Genomic DNA, 20,191 nt, shown 5'->3' with positions numbered 1-20,191 from the left:
TTGATTTGTGGTTGTGCTGTTTTTTAAGTATGTTAACTCCTTCCTATATCTGCTTGCTTTAGCCTGATAGACATATTGGCTCAAAAACATTCTGAAAAAGAAGAGTTTAGATTTTCTTCTTTCCCTCCCCACATTCTATGATTTTGAAGTCCTTTTTTAACATCTTCATGTTTGATCTTTTGCTGTTCCTTTTGTTTATAGTCATTTTTACAATAGTCTTTTTTTTTTTTTAAATTTTCCTTCTTGATCTGTATTCTGGCTTATTTAAGTAATTGCTTTCCAATTGTGATTTCTTCTTATTTCTTTTTTATTTAGAAAAGACCTTTCAGTGTTTCTTTTAGAATGGGTTTAGTATTGCTATACTCTTTTAGTTTTTGTTTGTTTGTTTGTTTTTTGTTTGTTTCTTTGTTTGTTTTGTCTTTTTGCCATTTCTTGGGCTGCTCCCATGGCATATGGAGAACCCAGGCTAGGGGTTGAATCGAAGCAATGCCGGATCCTTAACCCACTGAGCAAGGCCAGGGATTGAACCTGCAACCTCATGGTTCCTAGTCAGATTTGTTAACCACTGTGCCATGACGGAAACTCCCTCTTTTAGTTTTTGTTTGTTGGATAAATTTCTTTATTTCTCCTTCTATTTTAAATGATATTCTGCTGGATAGAGTACTCTAGGTTGCAAATTTTTCCCATTTAGAACTTTGAATATATCTTGCCACTCTCTTCTTGCCTGTAGAGTTTCTGTAGAGAAATCAGCTGATAGCTTTATGGGGAGGGTTCCCTTATAAATAATGCTTTTTCTCTTGCTGCCTTTAAAATCCTCTCTTTATTTTTAACTTTTGCCATTTTTACTATAATATGTCTTGATGCAAACCTGTTTTATTCACCTTGTTTGGGGCCCTCTATGCTTCCTGTATCTTGATATGTTTCCTTTATACTTGGAAAGTTTTCAGACTAATTTCCTCAAATGTATTTTCTTTTTTTTAAATTTTTTTATTTTCCCACTGTACAGCAAGGGGGTCAGGTTATCCTTACATGCATACATTACAATTACATTTTTTCCCCCAGCCTTTCTTCTGTTGCAACATGAGTATCTAGACAAAGTTCTCAATGCTATTCAGCAGGATCTCCTTGTATATCTATTCTAAGTTGTGTCTGATAAGCCCAAGCTCCTGATCCCTTCCACTCCCTCCCCCTCCCATCAGGCAGCCACAACTCTTTTCTCCAAGTCCATGATTTTCTTTTCTAAGGAGATGTTCATTTGTGCTGGATATTAGATTCCAGTTATAAGTGATATCATATGGTATTTGTCTTTGTCTTTCTGGCTCATTTCACTCAGGATGAGATTCTCTAGCTCCATCCATGTTGCTGCAAATGGCATTATGTCATTCTTTTTATGGCCGAGTAGTATTCCATTGTGTATATATACCACCTCTTCCGAATCCAATCATCTGTTGATGGACATTTGGGTTGTTTCCATGTCTTGGCTATTGTGAATAGTGCTGCAATGAACATGCGGGTGCACGTGTCTCTTTTAAGTAGAGTTAAGTAGAGTTTTGTCCGGATAGATTGGGATTGCGGGGTCATATGGAAGTTCTCTGTATAGATTTCTAAGGTATCTCCAAACTGTTCTCCGTAGTGGCTGTACCACTTTACATTCCCACCAACAGTGGAGGAGGGTTCCCTTTTCTCCACACCCCCTCCAGCACTTGTTATTTGTGGATTTATTAATGATGGCCATTCTGACTGGTGTGAGGTGATATCTCATGGTCGTTTTGATTTGCATTTCTCTTATAACCAGCGATGTTGAGCATTTTTTCATGTGTTTGTTGGCCATCTGTATGTCTTCTTTGGAGAATAGTCTATTCAGGTCTTTTGCCCATTTTTCCATTGATTGATTGGCTTTTTTGCTACTGGGTTGTATAAGTTGTTGATATATTCTAGAGATTAAGCCGTTGTCGGTTGCATCATTTGAAACTATTTTCTCCCATTCTGTAAGTTGTCTTTTTGTTTTCTTTTGGGTTTCCTTTACTGTGCAAAAGCTTTTCAGTTTGATGAGGTCCCATGGGTTTATTTTTGCTCTAATTTCTATTGCTTTGGGAGACTGACCTGAGAAAATATTCATGATGTTGATGTCAGAGAGTGGTTTGCCTATGTTTTCTTCTAGGAGTTTGATGGTGTCCTGTCGTATATTTAAGTCTTTCAGCCATTTTGAGTTTATTTTTGTGCATGGTGTGAGGGTGTGTTCAAATGTATTTTCAATCTCCTTTTCTTTTTCTTCTCATTCTGGAATTCCTATTATGTGTAGATTGGCCCACTTTATATTATCCCATAGATCTCTTGTATTGCTTTCGTGTTTCTTCATTTGGTTTTCTGTCTGCTGTCCTGATTGGGTAATTTCTATTTTTCTATCTTCCAAGTCACTTATTTTTTCCTCTGCATTATTCATTGTGCTCTTCAGTGTCTTTAACTCAGTTCATATCTCTGCAAATGAATTTTCTAATTTTTCTTGGTTCCTCCTTATATTTTCTAGTTCTTTCTAAGGTACTCTGAAATACTGTTTATATCTTCTCTTAATTCCTTCATATTAATTAATTCCTTAATTCCTGAAGTATTTTCGCTATCTCCTTTTTGAACTCAGCATCTATCAGACTGCAGAGGTCTGTTGGATTGTTTGCTGCTTCAGATGAATTCCCCTGTTCTTTTAACTGCTAATGGATTCCTGAGGTTCTTCATTTTGCTTATATTTTTCTTTTTCTCTGAGTTTAAGGAAACAAACTATTGTAGTCATGGAGGGCTATTTCTCTGCAAGAGTGCCCTATGTATTTTGTGGTGGGTTACTATTTATTTTTGGCATGGGAGTTTGGATATTTGCTCTCTCTTTCTTCAGTGTGAGCAGTATATCCCCTTGATATGGTGATGAGTGTGTTTCCAGGGAGAAGGAATTAATGTGCAGGGATAGTAATCTGTGCCCTGTTGCTGGGCTCTTAACAGTAGTAAGGACCTGCAGGAAGGTGGTGCAAGTTACTCCTAGTTAGAGGACCCTGGGAAGTGGTCATGAGCCTCAGGCAGATTTAGGCAGTGCCCAGAGCATATGGCAGTGGCAGTGGCAGGGTGTGTGAATTCCCAGGGAAATGAGATCATCAACAGATGGTGTTTGGTCACAATCCCCTCCTCTGTGGTCCCCTCTGAGGTGATTGGGGCCACAAGTGGTACCTGTTCTCAGACAGTTTTGGTGGGCCACACCTACCTCTGGAGTCAGAGATAACTGTGGTGGTTCACCCACCTTCTGTAGACCATTAAAGAAGTACCCCATCCCATTTAGCCCATGTAGGAGTTGCTGCACAGGCTACTCCTAGTTGCAGGGTCCTGGGAAGTGACAGTGATCAGGTATGTGTGGGTGCTGCCCAAAGCATTTGGCATTGGCAGCAGCAGGGTGTGTTTGTTCCCAGGGGAGTGAAAGCATCAATGGGTGATGCTCAATTGTAGTGCCCTCTTTTCTTGCTGACCTCTGAGGTGACTGGGGCCACAGGTGGAGCCTGTTCATAGATCCCTAGTGGTGGTGAGCCACACCCGCCTCTGGTTTCTGAGATGACTGCTGTTTTGTTCCTGCCACCTCTAGATCATGCAAGAGGTGCTGCATCATGCTTAACCCCCCTCTTCCCTTAGACCACACAAGAGATGCCCCTCCCTTAGCACAAGCAAGTGGCCTCTCATCACCCATAGCCTGTGCCAGAGGCACCCCGCCCTCTGAGAGCCTGCATGTTGGCAGGGAAATAGATTCCTATGGCAGTCCACCCCTTCTCATCTTGCCCTCTCCAAGAATGGGACCTTGCTCCTCCTGTGGGCCCAGACCTCCTCCTGGTTCCCTCAGCTGTGGTGTTCTGCTCCCCAGCCTGTGGCTCACTGCTCTCTAGCCCCCCAGGCTGTCTCCATACTGTCAACCCTAGAACTGACCTCTGGAGCCTGATTCTCAGTGCCCAGCCCCCGCCCCAGCATCCCAGGTTGTGGTGTCCAGAGCAGTGGTGCAGATGATCTCTACGGCTCTCACTCTGCTTTGCCCTCCTCAGTCCAGCTGCTGTACTTTTCTTGGTGACCTTGAGGTCCCTCCATCTTGGCTGATCTCCCCATTGGTTAGGTGGCTTCCCAGGGTGTGAGTTCCTTTTCTCTTTCACAGCTCCCTCTCAGAGTGCTAGTCCCATCTTGATTCCTTTCATCTCTCTCTCTCTTTTTTTTCTTTCTTTTGTTCTACCCAGTTATGTGGAGGGTTTCTTGCCCTTTTTGGAGGTTGACGTTCTTCTGCCAGCATTCAGTAGATGTTCTGTGGGAATTATTCTACATGTAGATGTGTTGTTTGTTGTTTTTTCTTCTGTGTTTGTGGGAGAAGTTGAGCATGACATCTTACTCCTCTGCCATCTTGATCCTTCTCCCATAGATGTGTTTTTAAATGAATGAAAAAACAGGAGAGTCCAGGAAACCTGTATTATTGGAATGTGCTGGGAATATTGCTGAATTTGAATGGTATAACCGAGACTTCAAAACCTCACACCAAAGTTGAACAGCAAACACTCACTTTCACCTTTCACATTCTTATCAGGTTATATGAGACATGTAAGAGTGATATTTTGGAAAGGCCTGGCTTCTTGTATGGCTATCATTTATTGGGCCTATGTCATATGCCAGGCATTGTGCTTTTCCTGGTGACCTGGAGATCCCTCCATCTTGGTTGATCTCCCCATCTCTTTAGTTAGCTCCAATTCTGAGATCCAAAGTAGTAGGTAATTTGCTTAGGTCCAAATGTTTATAAAAGACAAAATGAGATCAGAACACCTTGTACTACATCACTGTGGAAGTGTTTTCAGTGGTGCTCTAGCAGATCAAGGAGGAGGTTTCAGAGTTGTGTGTTTGATGATATCTAATAATTGGTACCTGCCCACAAACCCACCTCATTTTTATCTATACCTGGCATGTAGGTGAATAGATGAAATTCTATTCATAGTTGTCCCAGAGGTGTTTGTGTCTTAGGACAGTGGTTTAAAGGTATGTTCCTCAGATCAACACATCAATATATCCTGAGAACATGTTAAAAATGCAGATACTCAGGCTCCATATTTGACCTACTGAATCAGAAACTCAAGGGGTAGTACCCCAGTCCCCGAGGTGATCCTGATTCATGCTAGTATTTGAGAATCACTGCTTTAGAGTGTCTTTTGGAAATCCAGGTAATTTCAGCTGAAATGTACCAGGGTAGCAATGGAAAAATGGGGATAGAGTGACCAGTTGTCCTGGTTTTTCAAAATTGAAGGGGTTTCCAGGATGCAGGAATTTTAGTTTTAAAACAAGGATATTCCTGGGCAAACCAAGATGATTTGGTTTCTCTATTATTTTTTATTGCTGTCATAACAAATTACCACAAATGTATAGCTTAAAACAACACATTTGTTAGATTTACAGTTCTGTAGATCAGAATTCCAACATGGGTGTTACTGGACTTAAATCACATTGTTAGCCGGGCTGTGTTTCTTTCTGAAGATATAAAGAGAATTCATTTCATTACTTTTTCCAGTGGCTAGAGAACCCCTTGCTCTGAGTTCAAAATCAGCAATGCTGCTTTTCTGTGACCATTCTTCTATAGTCTCTTGTCCCTCTGATCATAGCCAGAAAAAATTCTTTGATTTTAAGGACCCATGTGATTAGATAGAGCCCATCTGGAAAATCCAAAGTAATCTTTCTCTCTCAAGATCCTTATATCTGTGAAGCCTCTCTTGCCATGTAAGGTAACATTCATAGGTTTCAGGGATTAGGATACAGACATCTTTTGGGAGCCACTATTCTACCTACCATGGTTATCATAACTGGAAGTCTGGGATGCAGAAACTTTCACTACTAAAATCAGTAAAGCCTTAGGAAGAACCGGGAAAAGTAGGTCCCTTAATTGTGATGGCAGAGTACAGAGAAGAGCCATATTCTTATGGGGGTGGTCATGTCATACAGTGGTGAAAGAAACTGTAAAAAGCAAGCTCTAGAGCCAGCAAAAGTCAAAAGGAGACAGATCTGATTTCCTGTGCTGCCTATTCTGTAATTTTGTGTAACCTGACTCAGACTTTCTCTTTTTCATGCTTGTGACGTGATCTCCCAATTGTGGACATTTTTTGTGTTGCGTATAACCATACTAATTTATAGTTAGTCACTACCCATGGGTAATTCACTGTTGCTTATAAAATGCTACATTAACTACTGCTACCATTTAGTTATCAAGTTTTGAGGGTAGCAAAAACAAATCATGACTTTAATTGTCTGAATCTGGCTCTGTGTGTGTGCTCAGCATGTGATCAGGGCCTTGCTGAGCCCTAGAGAGAACTGGTGAAGCATATTCACAGGAATACAAGCTGTCAAAGTATCTCTTGCAGGGAAGAAATGTTCTGTGCATATTTTATTGTATAGAGAATAAAATAAGGATTTATTTATTCTCGGTAAATATCTGTCTCTAGTTCTACCATCTCTTCAGATGAAATGCCTCCAAACAAAATGCCTTCTAAAGTGACTGGAAATAGATGCAGATGTAAAGTATTGATTATGATGCTGAAGCCATATGAATTTAATATAAACATGGGTAGATGAAACCAATATATATGAACCAATATATAAAACCAGTGTTCCTCTTTTTCATGTTGACCATCAGGCTGGGAATGAAAATGGTTGAGGGCTTTGCCCATTTGAGGTTACAGGTGTTATTCTACTTTACTTATGACACAGATGCTTTTCTGTAAAGGAGAGAGCACAGTCTTTGGAATGAAGATTGGCATAGGAGGACTCAAATTCCAAATCTGTAACTTATGCACTCTGTCCTAAGCGACATTTCTCATCTTAATTTTTCTCATATTTAAAAAAAAGAATAATAATGCCTTATATTTGTTGTGAAGATAAATAATAACATACATTAAGTAGTAACTCTCTGGTACAGTGTTGGCACAAATAAATGGCCATTACCAACATTATTTGTTCACTTTTCAAAGATATCTCCAATATTAATTGAGGGTTTGTCAAGGTTGCTTTAGCATAGTAGTAGCTATTTTCACTCCTTAAAGGGCCATTCAGGAATTCCCATCGTGGCTCAGTGGAAATGAATCTAAAGCATCCATGAGGACACAAGTTTGAGCCCTGGCCTTACTCAGCGCGTTAAGGATCTGGCACTACCGTGAACTGTGGTGTAGTTAGCAGACATGGCTCAGATCTGGCATTGCTGTGGCTGTCATTTAGGCCAGCAGCTGTAGCTCTGACTGTGGACCCCTAGCCTGGGACTCTCCATATGCCGCAGGTACAGCCCTAAAAAGATAAAAAAGAAAAGAAAAAGAAAAAGGGAAAAAAAGAAAAGAAAGAAAGAAAAAGAAAGGCCATTCATTCAATGAGCTTTCTATTCTGTATCAGGCTAAAATCGAAGGTATAAAATTAATGAACGAATAATCCCTATCTTCCAGGAACTCTCAGCCTTCCTGGAGAGATGACACTTGCTTGAACCAGAGGCATTGATTAGCGACATTTGGAGAAGAGAGCATGCCACATTTTGGGAGCAGCATGAATTGAACCAAACCAAAGAGGTAAGATACATCCTGGTCTGTATTGGGAATTACATATAGTATGCTATTGCTGCATTATATTAGGAAAGAAGTAGTCAGAGTTGAGGCTGAAGATACCAGCTGAAGCATGAAAGACCTACATGATGGTAGAGAACTTGGGCATTACCTGAGCATAGTGGGGATCCATTGATGGTTTTAAGTAGGGAGTGATGTGATCTAAGTAAGATTTTAAAAATATCACTCCAGCCATGGAGAATGGATTGAAGGAAGGGATGGGTGAAAGGGAAATCGGAGTTGACCCCAAAGGAAGATTAATGTGCAAATGATTTATTCAGAAAATGTTTCTGGGGCAGCTGTTAGGAAGAAAGTAGATGTTAAAAACATGCATGGGCACTATTTCATCACCATCTGGTGGAAGGAAGATGCTGTGCAGGGAGTTAGGAATTAAAAACCATTATAAAGTCTTCTGCCACTTTAGTCATTAAAATCCCTGATTTTTAGTTCCCCATCTATAAAATGGAGAGGTAAATCCTTACAGAACCATTGTGGAAATGAAATAAGGAAGTAAAAAGCTTTTGTGAGAGCTAATATAATACAAATATTATATTTATAATATAAATAATGTTACTAATATTTTGTTGAAGATTTTTATGTCTATATTCATCAATGATACTGGTTTTTAATTTTCTTTTTTGTTGTTTTTTTGGTCTGGTTTTGGTATTGGGGTGATGGTGGCCTCATAGAATGAGCTTGGGAGTATTCCTTCCTCTGCAAAGAGTTTCAGAAGGATAGGTGTTACCTCTTCTCTAAATGTTTGATGGAATTTACCTATGAAGCCATTTGGTCCTGGACTTTTGTTTTTTGGAAGTTTTAAAATCTTGGTTTCAATTTCAGAACCTGTGATTGGTCTATTCATATTTTCTATTTCTTCTGGTTCAGCTTTGGAAGGTTGTACCTTTCTAAGAATTTGTCCATTTCTTCTAGGTTGTCCATTTTATTGGCATGTAGTTGCTCGTAGTAGTCTCTTATGACCCTTTGTATTTATGTGTGGTCAGTTGTAATTTCTCCTTTTTAATTTCTAATTTTGTTGATTTGAGCCCTCTCCCTTTTTTTCTTGATGAGTCTGGCTAAAGGTTTATCAGTTTTGTTTATCCTCAAAGAACCAGCTTTTGTTTTATTGATCTTTTGTTTTCTTCATACTTATCTGATTTATTTCTGCTCTGAGCTTTTATGATTTCCTTCCTTCTACTAACTCTGGGTTTCATTTGTTTTTCTTTCTCTAGTTCCTTATTTGTAAGGTCATGTTATTTATTTGGGATTTTTCTTGTTTCCTGAAGTGAGATTGTATTGCTATAAACTTCCCTCTGAGAACTGCTTTTGCTGTGTCCTATAGGTTTTGGATCATTATGTCTTTGGTATCATTTGTCTGTAGGTATTTTTTATTTCCTCTTTGATTTCTTCAGTGAATCATTGCTTGTTTAGTAGCATATTGTTTAGTCTCCACTAGTTATTAGAGAAATTCAAATCAAAACTATAACGAAGTATCACCTCACACCAGCCAGAATGGCCATCGTCAAAATGTTTATCAATAATAAATGCTGGTGAGGGTAAGGAGAAAAAGGAACTCTCCTATGCTGTTGGTGGGAATGTAAGTGGTTGTAATCACTGTGGAGAACAATATTGATATGATCCAGCAATCCCATTCCTGGGCATCTATCCAGAGACAATCGTGAGTTGAAAAGATATATACACCCTAACATTCATCACAGCCCTGTTTACAATAGCCAAGACATGGAAGCAACCTAAGTGTCCATGAATAGAGGACTGGATAAAGAAGATTGGTACATATATACAATGGAATATTACTCAAAAAGAATGAAATAATACCATTTGTGGCAACAGAGATGGACCTAGAAGTTATCATACTAAGTCAAAGAAGTCAGACAGAAAAAGGTAAATATCATATGAGATCACTAATATGTGGAATCTAATAAAACATGATAGAAAAGAACTTATAAAACAGAAACAGACTCAAAGATTTTGAAACCAAATTTATGGTTACCAAAGGGAAAATGTGGGGTTGAAGGGATAGATTAAGGGGTTGGGATTGACAGATGCACACTACTATATATAAAATAGATAGATAACAAAGGCCTACTGTATAGCACAGGGTAATTTACTCAATACTATGTAATAACCTATATGGGAAAAGAATCTGAAAAGGAATAGATATATGCATGTGTAAAATAGATTTACTTTGTTGTACACCTGAAACTAACACAACTTTGTAAGTTAACTATACTCCAATAAGATTTATAAGAAAGAAAGAAAGAAAGAAAGAAAGAAAGAAAGGAAGAAAGAAAGAAAGAAAGATGCTGAAGCATCTGATTTCATTATGATAAATGCACAAGTTAACTTTCTCAAGTGACAGCAGGAAATACTGGTAACCTTGGCAACACCGATGGCCCTTCCCATCTTTTTTTTTTAATTAAAATAGCTGTTGCTAGGATACACCCTAAAGCAAAAAGAAGGTAAAAGAGGGGAGCAAAAGAATTTGAGAAATGAAAATGGATGGGGAAGAGAAGATGAGAGGGAAAGAGAGAATAAGAAAGGAGAGAATGAGAATAAGAAAGGAAGATAAAATGAAAATATCGAGTGGTATTTGAAGGGCAGACTTCTGGACATGAAAGAAACCATTGAATTGTCACCATAATTAAAGGGCATGGGATGGGGGTGAAAGTAGAATGTTAGTTCCTGATTTACTAAAAATTATTAATTCGTATTTTGTTTTGACTTTGTGTTTTCTCGAATAAGCTACTTATCCTTAATGTGGGTGTTTTCATATTGCCCTAGAAAAGAAATGTTTATTAGCTCTCTTTCCCTTACTCAAATTCCATCAGCATTCTTTTTTCTAATGCCTCACTTTTCCACTAGCCTATAAATAAAATAACTGTAGAGAGTAATATTATATTAAAATGCAGTGAACACTCCCTGAAGGAGGGCACAGGGCACATGAAGTTCTCCAGTGTCTAGAGGAAGCCATGACCCCATCATCAGTGCTTCTGCCTGCCTTCACAGCTTACTTCTGCCATGCATATGCTTGGTTATTGGGTGAAATGAACAGTTTCAGCTGCTGGCAACCTCTGAGTTCAGAGGAAAGGTGATAGTTGTTCTGGATGATTGTAGCTTTTGGTAGCTGGAGAGTCATACCATGCAAAACTTAAAATGAGGAGAACTGGCAGCCCTTCTGAATGATTCCTCTCTACTGTGGTATAGAGAATAGTTACCCTGGGCACATCCCCCATTTCCAGAAAATGAGTAGGTTGCCCAAGATAGTGCCACAAAGTAATTAAGTGGCTTTGACATCTTAGATATTTTGTTACAGTTGAAGGGGTTTTGTGTGCTTTGCTCACCATGGTATCATCAGCACTTAGAGGAGCACCAAGAACATGGTGGGTGCTTAGAAAGCACTGATGAGTGAATGAAAAGAAATCACTTCAATTTTCTGGGCCACAGCTATCTTGCTGTTTCTAGTTTTAGGGGGAGCCCAGCCTTTACCTCTAAAAGCAAAGAACTCAGGATTCAACTCATTATTGGAGCACCTCCCCTCTCACCATGGTGATTGAGGATGGGGCCATGATTAGTCAAAGTTAATGTGATATAATGAGAATTTTTCTTAGGATTCTAGCAAGAAACTTTCACTGTCTTTTCTTTCAGTGTGAATGAGCGAAGATATATTGTTGGTTTTGCTACAGCAATCTATGAACATGGTGGCCTGAGACAAATGCTAGTCCTAGTGAAGCAGAGCCAAGAAGTGAGAACTCTGACTGTCTTCCCAGGGGACTGTTTCCAAGGTGTCCCAAAGCTGCAAATCTCTGAGAAGCCACAGAGGTCAGCATCACCTGTTCTTCATGCTACACTAGAGACACAGGTGTAGAAAGATACTAAGATGTCTCACTTTTCTACCTGGCTACCAAGTTTACTAGTTTACAAAATTTATCTTTTAAATGGCTCTGTTTTCCTCTTCTGACAACTTCATTATGTATAGACTTGATCCCTAGAACTTGGAATTGAACTGAGAAAAATTATTCTCTTTTTCATATCTTTACTCCCATTCCATAGATGCTGCTGAATTCTTTGGATTTTCTCACCAACTTCCTTTTTTAAAGATAGCAAATGTTGGAGTTCCCGTCATGGCGCAGTGGTTAACGAATCCGACTAGGAACCATGAGGTTGTGGGTTCGGTCCCTGCCCTTGCTCAGTGGGTTAACGATCCGGCGTTGCCGTGAGCTGTGGTGTAGGTTGCAGACGCGGCTCGGATCCTGCGTTGCTGTGGCTCTGGCGTAGGCCGGCGGCTACAGCTCCGATTAGACCCCTAGCCTGGGAACCTCCATATGCCGCGGGAGCGGCCCAAGAAATAGCAACAACAACAACAACAACAATAACAACAACAACAAAGACAAAAAAAAAAAGATAGCAAATGTTAATGCAAATCAATAAAACAGACACCAAGAAGCTTCTCACCCACTAACTTATTGTAGATCTTCAGACATCTGGGTTCCAGGTAGAACTTAACCAAGTACTTAACCACTACTACAAGTAAAATAAAAGACATTCTAAAGGACTCAGTCATTGTCAACATTCTATGGTTTTGACTCAAATACATGATTTATATATAATCCTAAAATTGATAATATTTTTATGCCTCTGTTGTCTGCCAAGCACTAACCAAAACACCAGTTACTACTTTCTTGGAGCTTACAATCTAGCAGGCATGGGGAGTAAGTAAATGATAAACAAATGAACAAGGTTTCAGGTCATAATATGTGCTACACAGAGGCAAAATAGGGTGAAGTGACAGAGCTTATCTGGAATGTTGAGTTCCACCTTAGCTACGGTGGCCAGGAGCTCTCATGGAGGAAGTAACAATTGAACTGAGATCTAAAAGATGAAAAGGAACCAATTATGTGAACACATGAGGAGGCAGGGGTGGTGGTTCTAGACAGAGAAAACGAAGATTGAAAAACCCCATGTGAGGATAAGCTTAAAGTTTAGAAAAAATGGAAATATACTGAGGGAAGACGTGGAAGTATAACATTTAAGGGGGTCAAGAGTTTTGTTTAGCTATATTATGTTTAAGTGGCATGTGAATTCCTTAGATTGTAATACAGGAGAGGGGTTAGAACTGGAGATGTAAATGTTGGATTAATTGCACTGTGGATAGTATTTTTTTTTTGTCTTTTTTTAGGGCTGCACCTGAGGCATAAGGAGGTTCCCAGGCTAAGGGTCAAATCAGAGTGGTAGCTGCTGACCTACACCACAGCTCACAGCAACACCAGATTCTTAACCCACTGAGCAAGGCCAAGGATCGAACCTGCATCCTTTTGGATGCCAGTCAGATTCCTTTATGCTGAGCCAAGACAGGGAACTCCTATAGATAGTATTTTAATTATAAGACTGAATGAAATCACTTGGGGAGAATGTAGATAGAGACATACAGAGGGCCAGAGAATTCTCATGGTTAGAGGAAGTCAAATAAGCAGAGGAGGAAATTGCCGAGTAATAAGAATCTAGTAAAGAAAAGTCAAAAATTTGGATTGCCGAGTAATAAGAATCTAGTAAAGAAAAGTCAAAAATTTGGAGGAAAACAAGAGAGTATGGTATCAAACAGAGAAGGAAACAGTAAACTGTATTAAATGTTGCTGAGAGGTCAAATTAGACATGTACAGATATGTAACCATTGAATTTGGTAATACTGCTGCCCTTAGCAAGGGTTTCAAAGCAGTGCTGGTCTGGAAACAAGGCTGAACTAAGTTGAAGATTAAATAGATAGCAGTAAGGAGAGACATCAAGCAAGGACAATTTTTTCAATAAGTTTGGCTGTACAAGAGAGAAAACAAATGGTGTAGTATTTGGAAAAGATTTGAATTCAAGAGAAAGTTTCCTTTACTTCCAAAGTTTAGAAGCATTTTTGAATATGAAATTAATGATTTAGCATGAGCCTTCCAATGCCTGTCCCAAACTCAAAGGGCTTGGATGAACAAAGATGGATAGGTATTCTCTGAGAACCTCTTTAGCGGCCAGATATTGCAGCCTCAATAGTGTGCCCCAGTAGATACTTATATTTTTATTTGTTATTGCCTAACTGTTACAACTCTGAGATATTTAAAGGCTAATTCTGAATAAAAGTTTCCTTATCAAACTGCTAATACAATGTTGGTTTAAACGTCAAATCAGAGAAGAAAGAGCTTCCCTGAGTGATTATAAATGAAAAAGGCAGAAATTAAATCTAGCCTGATATTAATATTTTAACAGAAAACTAAATCAAATAGAAAAAGAAAAATAATGGTAAAAACAAATAATCCCGGAGTTCCCGTCGTGGCGCAGTGGTTAACGAATCCGACTAGGAACCATGAGGTTGCGGGTTCGGTCCCTGCCCTTGCTCAGTGGGTTAACGATCCGGCGTTGCTGTGAGCTGTGGTGTAGGTTGCAGACCGGCTCGGATCCCGCGTTGCTGTGGCTCTGGCATAGGCCGGTGGCTACAGCTCCGATTAGACCCCTAGCCTGGGAACCTCCATATGCCGCGGGAGCGGCCCAAGAAATAGCAACAACAACAACAACAACAACAACAACAACAAAAGACAAAAAAAAATAAATAATCCCTGCTGAAGCAATCCTATTTATTTTATCTTTCCATTTCCCATTATTTTGGCACAACAATTATTTACCTTTTTTGTTAAAGAATGTGGCGATTTCAAGTGTTTTCAGGAAGTGAAGAAAGTGGGCTAGGACCTAATATTATACCCGTGTCAGAATATAGATTAAGTTTTAGTATTTTTCTTATTTTTTTTAAGATTCAAAAAAAAATACTTTAAAAGTTGCTGGCAATCTCTGCCTTCTAGAAAAAAATGGGAATTAACTTTGAGGCATATTATCCTTTGTTCTGGAAAAAGCTATCCTCTGTAGATTCCTGGGTTAGAAGACCCCTCCCCCATACCCACCCCTCAAGGACAAGGAGAAATGTCTACACTAATAGTACTGTTCTTATCCTGGGTTCTTATTTGGATTAGCCAAGCAAACATATGTTTACTTACTATAGATGTCCCTGACTGTTGGGTTAAAGTTGGGATGGGCACTGACTGTGTAGAATAGTAAGGTTTTCATAGTCTGATTTTTAGGTCATACACATCAGCATCACCAAGCTAAAAATGCTTGGTAATGCTTCACCAGACATATTTTTGGTGATGCTGGTGATGCTTCACCAGAATCTTTTTAGCTGGGTCCACAGACATAACTATTCAACACACCTTTCAGATGATTCTTATCAGTGGTATGCTCCTAAATGTTGAACTATTGGCTTTTGAGTTGGGAATGGGGAGAAGGGGAAGCCCTGATTTATATTAACTACCAATTTCTCCTCTTCTACTGCAAATAGAGAAATTAGAAGAATAAAAAAAAATCTGATAGGAGTAAAGGGGAGTTTGGTGAGCATTTTCTTTTTATTTTTTATCAAGGACTATTTTCCCTACCCTACAGTTCAAGCTTGCAGCTGACGTTTATATTTAGCAAGCTCTGCTTTCACCTTGCCTCCTCTCTTCTCAGAAAACAGATAAATCGTTTGGTTTGATAGTTGCTGCCAGTCACACCTTTCTTCCTCCCCTTCTCCTATTCCCCCTGCAGCTAATCTATCTCTTTTCAGTGTATCTAGCCCTTCCCCCCCACAGCACTAGGTAAGTGTTCACTCTTCTCCATCTAGATTGTATTTGTAGCTTTGCTTTCAACATGACTAGCAAACCTGGGATTTCCAGGGTTGCTTCCCCTGCTTCCTTTCTTGAAATGATATTTACATCAAAAGGGGCCATAAAAAGGCAGGAAACAAAGAACTGATCAGATCCAAGAGAGGAAGTCTGCTAAGACTGGAAGCCCTTTAGCAGTCATCTCTTCACTCCAGAAAGAAGTCACTAAAAATTCTCCACCCTTACCACAGAGTCAGACACATTGTCTTCTTAAACCTGAGGCTGACCTCTGAGCTGAGGAGCAGTCCTGTCTCTCACCTCATCATTCTGTCACCTGATAATGCATCCCTGTTGTATTCTTTTCAATAAGCCTTATAATGTCTGCTGTTCTCAACACCTGAGGCCTAACCTCTGAGCCATGATCTCAGAAAGAAGACCCTGAAGTGCCTTTCATTTGTTATAGGATTAACACCATACATCAATTCCTTTCCCTTTTCTTTTCCCAGCAAGTTATGAGTTCTGCGCTTATGGAGCAAAGTAGCACTAGGGGTATAAGGATCTGAATTGTTTATCCTGACTCATCCTGCTGTGGTATTTCAGCCAAAGAGCTTAACAGTTCAGCCTGCAATTTTTCCAGTTATGAAAGACAAATAGTAACGTAATAAAATCTCCCGCCCACCACACATATACATTTATTTCGTTAAGTATTTTTAAAGGAAAAATGGGGATAGAAGTTCTGTCAGTTGAGAATTAATCCTTTGGTTGACTTGAGAACAAAGTTGGATGGTTTAGCATGCCATGTAAATGTTTAACATTTTCTAAGAGTTCTCTTTTATGTGAATCAACCCATTTTGGGTTATTCTTACCAATAACCCTGTCAGGGCTTTACAGAGGAGAAAGCTGAGCTTCAGAGGACTTGAAGTAATATGAGTGGAGCTAGAATTCAAACTCAGGTGAATTGGCTTCCTCTAATGACTTTCAACTCTATGTCTCAGACTAAGATAATTCTCTATCAAATCTTTGTCTTGAGCTTCATATTGTATGTCTAACACTATTGGGCATTGCTACCCTTTGGCAGTTGACATTGAAAGACAAAGATTCTTTCTGATCTGATAATTGCTTATATATCTGGCCTTACCATTTACCCCTCTTCCTGTCATGCTCTACACTTGATCCTTACCAAATTGCAGTTTGGCAAAAATACATGCTGTGATAGATCCTATCTATTTTTCCTTTAGGATCAAGGCATACATTTCCACAGCTGCAGAAGTGCTAGCTATTGTCTATATATAGCTGAGAATTTCTGAGGTAATTACCTTATATCCAAGAAGGGTACCCTGCACAAAGTTGCACCACATTCCAGAAGCAGCCTATATTCCATGACTGGTAAGTGGAGGTGCATAAAGCCCAGTACTCAAAATGAATCAACTCTGAACAACATTACAACTCAGAGCTTCCTCCATAGGATGAGCTGAATCCTCTTTTGGAACTACATTGCTGTTTAACTTTTCCCTCTGCCTAATGCTATTCCCCTTACTCGTTAACAAGTATTTTTCTTCTTAAGAAGCTTCTCTATAACTCTGCATTCAAATCTGTGCTTCACAGTCTGTTTCCTGGGAAGCCTGACCTAAAACTATTGGTACCAGGGTTCTTCTAGCAGCTTTAAAATGGGATTTTGGAACTATTTGACTAGCTGGCAATGAGAACCCGGCTACTGGTAGTAGGTGGAATTTGATAACTCCTGGAATGCTGTCTCAGCGCAGAAGGTACATCTTTCATTAACAGTAAACTGGGATAAAAACTGAAAGAGAATGTATTGCAGGTATACTATCTTAGGCAAATCATAGGTTCTAGGAAAGTAGCAATTCTAAAAACAATGGAATTAGATGGCTTTGGCTGCATGCTGTTAGGGCATTAGAGAAAGGCAGTGAAGGACTGAGAGCAAATAATCTCAAATTTAGGGCAAAGTGAGAAAGCCAGTGGGCCTGAGGGCAGAAAGTTGAGGGCCAAAACCAGAATCTGATTTTGAGTATAGCAGATTGCAGAGAAGATTGATTTGTTAACTTGGCAAAACTACTTCACCAAGGTTAACTGAAAAGGAGTGAGGCTCTGAGGATTGAGATGGGGTATTTGGGTTGATGCCCTTATAAATCTTGAATTTCTAGTGTCCTCTGACCCCACAGAAGTGTTCTAGTCCTTCCAGCTAAAAGTTATTCCTTTTTTGTTTGTAAGATTGCAAGACAATATACATGCCTACACCTCTTTTCCCTTCCCCCTCACATCTCCACCTTCCCTCTTGGCCACCAGAACAGTAACTCAGGTCAGGTCATAATGTAACTGGCTGCAGAAGTGTCTGATCTGTATACTAGCAGAGGGAAGGAACTATACACCCAAAGAGCTGGAGGATCCAGCCAACTCGTATCAACAGGACCAAGAGAGAATGTATGGTACATGTACCTGAGGTCCTGGATCTAGAGGGTGGGTGGGGAAGTGGAGGGGGTGATGAAAGCAAAATATAAATTTGGATAAGGGGGAATTTATGTATATGGGGACATTCTCCATTGATGCAGGATTTAGTATCTTGTCATGGACCCAGGAGCCAGTGCTAATATACTGCTAGAATGGCCCTTAGAAACTTGGAAATAATTATGGCCCACACGAACTAAAAATACCAAAACTTCCATGGAACATGGTGAAAGAAGAGATCAAAAGGGCCAGAAAAGAGGGTTTGCTACTGTGGATGTACTCTGTAAAGCAGAAAACCCATTGGCCAAACGTGTTTCACTTAAGGGTCCACAGGATACTCCATTTACTGTAGTGATTAAAAATGCACTGATGAGAAGGGCACCAGCATACATGAGATGCTCAGTTGTGGCTGTCCTATGTAGGCTAGTGCTGGTGGTAAAAGAGGCTGTCATAGAATTGAGAATCCTGATAGCAATGAAGAGGATGCCAAACTAAACAAGGTGGTCACAATGCTCATAATAAATAGTCAGTCTGAGTAATAGCCAAGAAGACCTGACCCATACAGAGCCAAGGAGATGGTTGATAGGACACAGTGTATCCATAGGCAGTCAACAAGGGTATGCTTAATGTGTGCAATAAGAGTCAAAGATAGATATTCAGGAGGTTAAGGGAACTTATCCCAATAAAAAGTCAAAATGCCTTGTTCAGAATCTGGAACCTGAGCCACTTCTCAGCCCCAGATCCCACTGCTTGAAGAAAAAGTCTTGTCTTTAGGAGAAAGAGATCTGAACCCCATTTTAAGTACATATGATAATTCCTTCAGTACTTCCTCAAGATACCCATGACTATCTGCATAATCATGCCTTGGGAAAAATGGGACTATCCAGTCATCTTGAGTGGTGTGATACACAGGGTCTAAGTTAACAGTGATATTCAAGGACCTGAAGCATCTTTGTGGCATTAGTAAGAGTAGGAGCATATGGGAGTAAATTAATAAATAAAAGCCTGGTCTAGTTCCATTTCACAGTGATTCCATGGACTTACTATGTAATCATTTGTTTAATCCTCAAATGTAAAATTGGAATGGATACATTTGATATTTGAAAGAATTGCTATATTGGTTCTTTGGCCTTTGGCCTGGCACACACCTTTCCCAACCATCCAAAATTACTATCATATCTGTGAGCAACCTAGTGGATTCATGGGTGGCATCATATCCTCCATTCAAATCACCAGTCTGGCTTCTACAGAAAAGTTTTAAAAGTATGTCAATCTTTGGAGATGACATACTATCAGTGGGCTTCTACAAACTCAATCAATTAGTAATCCTGATTGCAACTGCTGTGCTTGATAGTGTATCTTTACAGACCAGATTAACACAGACTCAGATCATAATATATAGCCATTGATCTAGTAAATGGGATAGTTCCATCCCTTTTAGGAAGGATATCAGATATAGTTTTTGTTCATGTGAGTGGATAGCAATATATTATGCTCTTGTTTCAGACTATGTTAACTCATCTGTGCTCTGTATAATATAGCCCAAAGGGACCTAGATTCTTTATTCTTCAGAACATTATTGGTCCACAATATCAATGACATCATGTTTACTTGGATTGCATGAGAAGGAAATGGCAAGTACATTGGAGGTCTTGGTAAGACCCGTGCCTTGCAAAAGACGGGAGATAAATCTAATGAAAATTCAGGGCTCTGACATATATATTTTTAGGAGTATTATCATCTGAGAGATGCCAGGATATTCCTCCCAAAGAAAAGGAGAGATAAATGCATCTTGTATCTTGCACCCTTAAGAAAAAAAGCATGACAGTTCTAAGTCCTCTTTGGGTTCTGGGATGACACATTTAATACTTGGAAATACTGCTTCATTCCATTCATCAGGGGACACAAAAAGACTACTAGGCCCAGAGTAGAAAAAGCTCTGTGGTATGACTGGCACATATGATTCTGTAGCACTAATAGTAGTTATCTGTGATGAGAAAAAGTGTTTGAAGTTTATGATCAGCCCCAATAGATGAATTTCATAGTGGACTCCTAAGATTTTAGAGCAAGGACTGCTATCTGCAGTAATCAGCTAGAGACCAAATTAACTCTTGCCTTGCTCCTGGGACCTGGTAGAGGAAAATCATGGACATCAATTGACCATGCAACCAGGACTGCCCATCCTGACCTGGAGAATTTCCAAGTCATAATAAAGTCAAGCTGAACGAATATTGATCCATTGTAAGGTGAATGCAGTATATTGATTAAATTGGAAATGAGCAGAGCCATAGGAACAAGTAAGTTGTAAGGAGCACCATCTCCATGTTATCTACCACTTTTACAGTGATACCTATTCCTCAGCTCACACCCATGGCCACACGTGAGTTCTATTTTGACCAACTGACACAGAGAAAAGGA

At 39.5% G+C, this 20,191-nt stretch overlaps 1 long non-coding RNA gene across 3 annotated transcripts in view; it reads left to right on the top strand.

Moving 5' to 3' along the window:
- Nucleotides 1–20,191, top strand: part of LOC125133553 (uncharacterized) — a 319,775-nt gene that overhangs the window by 212,724 nt on the left and 86,860 nt on the right. For all 3 annotated transcript variants that reach the window (XR_007136465.1, XR_007136464.1, XR_007136466.1), the window contains exon 3: nucleotides 7,473–7,592. This is a non-coding gene — a long non-coding RNA (uncharacterized LOC125133553). The remainder of the gene's footprint in view (nucleotides 1–7,472; nucleotides 7,593–20,191) is intronic.

The sequence above is a fragment of the Phacochoerus africanus genome, chromosome 1 (genome assembly GCF_016906955.1).
Source record: "Phacochoerus africanus isolate WHEZ1 chromosome 1, ROS_Pafr_v1, whole genome shotgun sequence".
Lineage (NCBI taxonomy): Eukaryota > Metazoa > Chordata > Mammalia > Artiodactyla > Suidae > Phacochoerus > Phacochoerus africanus.
The sequence above is the reverse complement of the archived record's forward strand: the minus strand, read 5'-3'. Positions and strand labels throughout refer to the sequence as shown.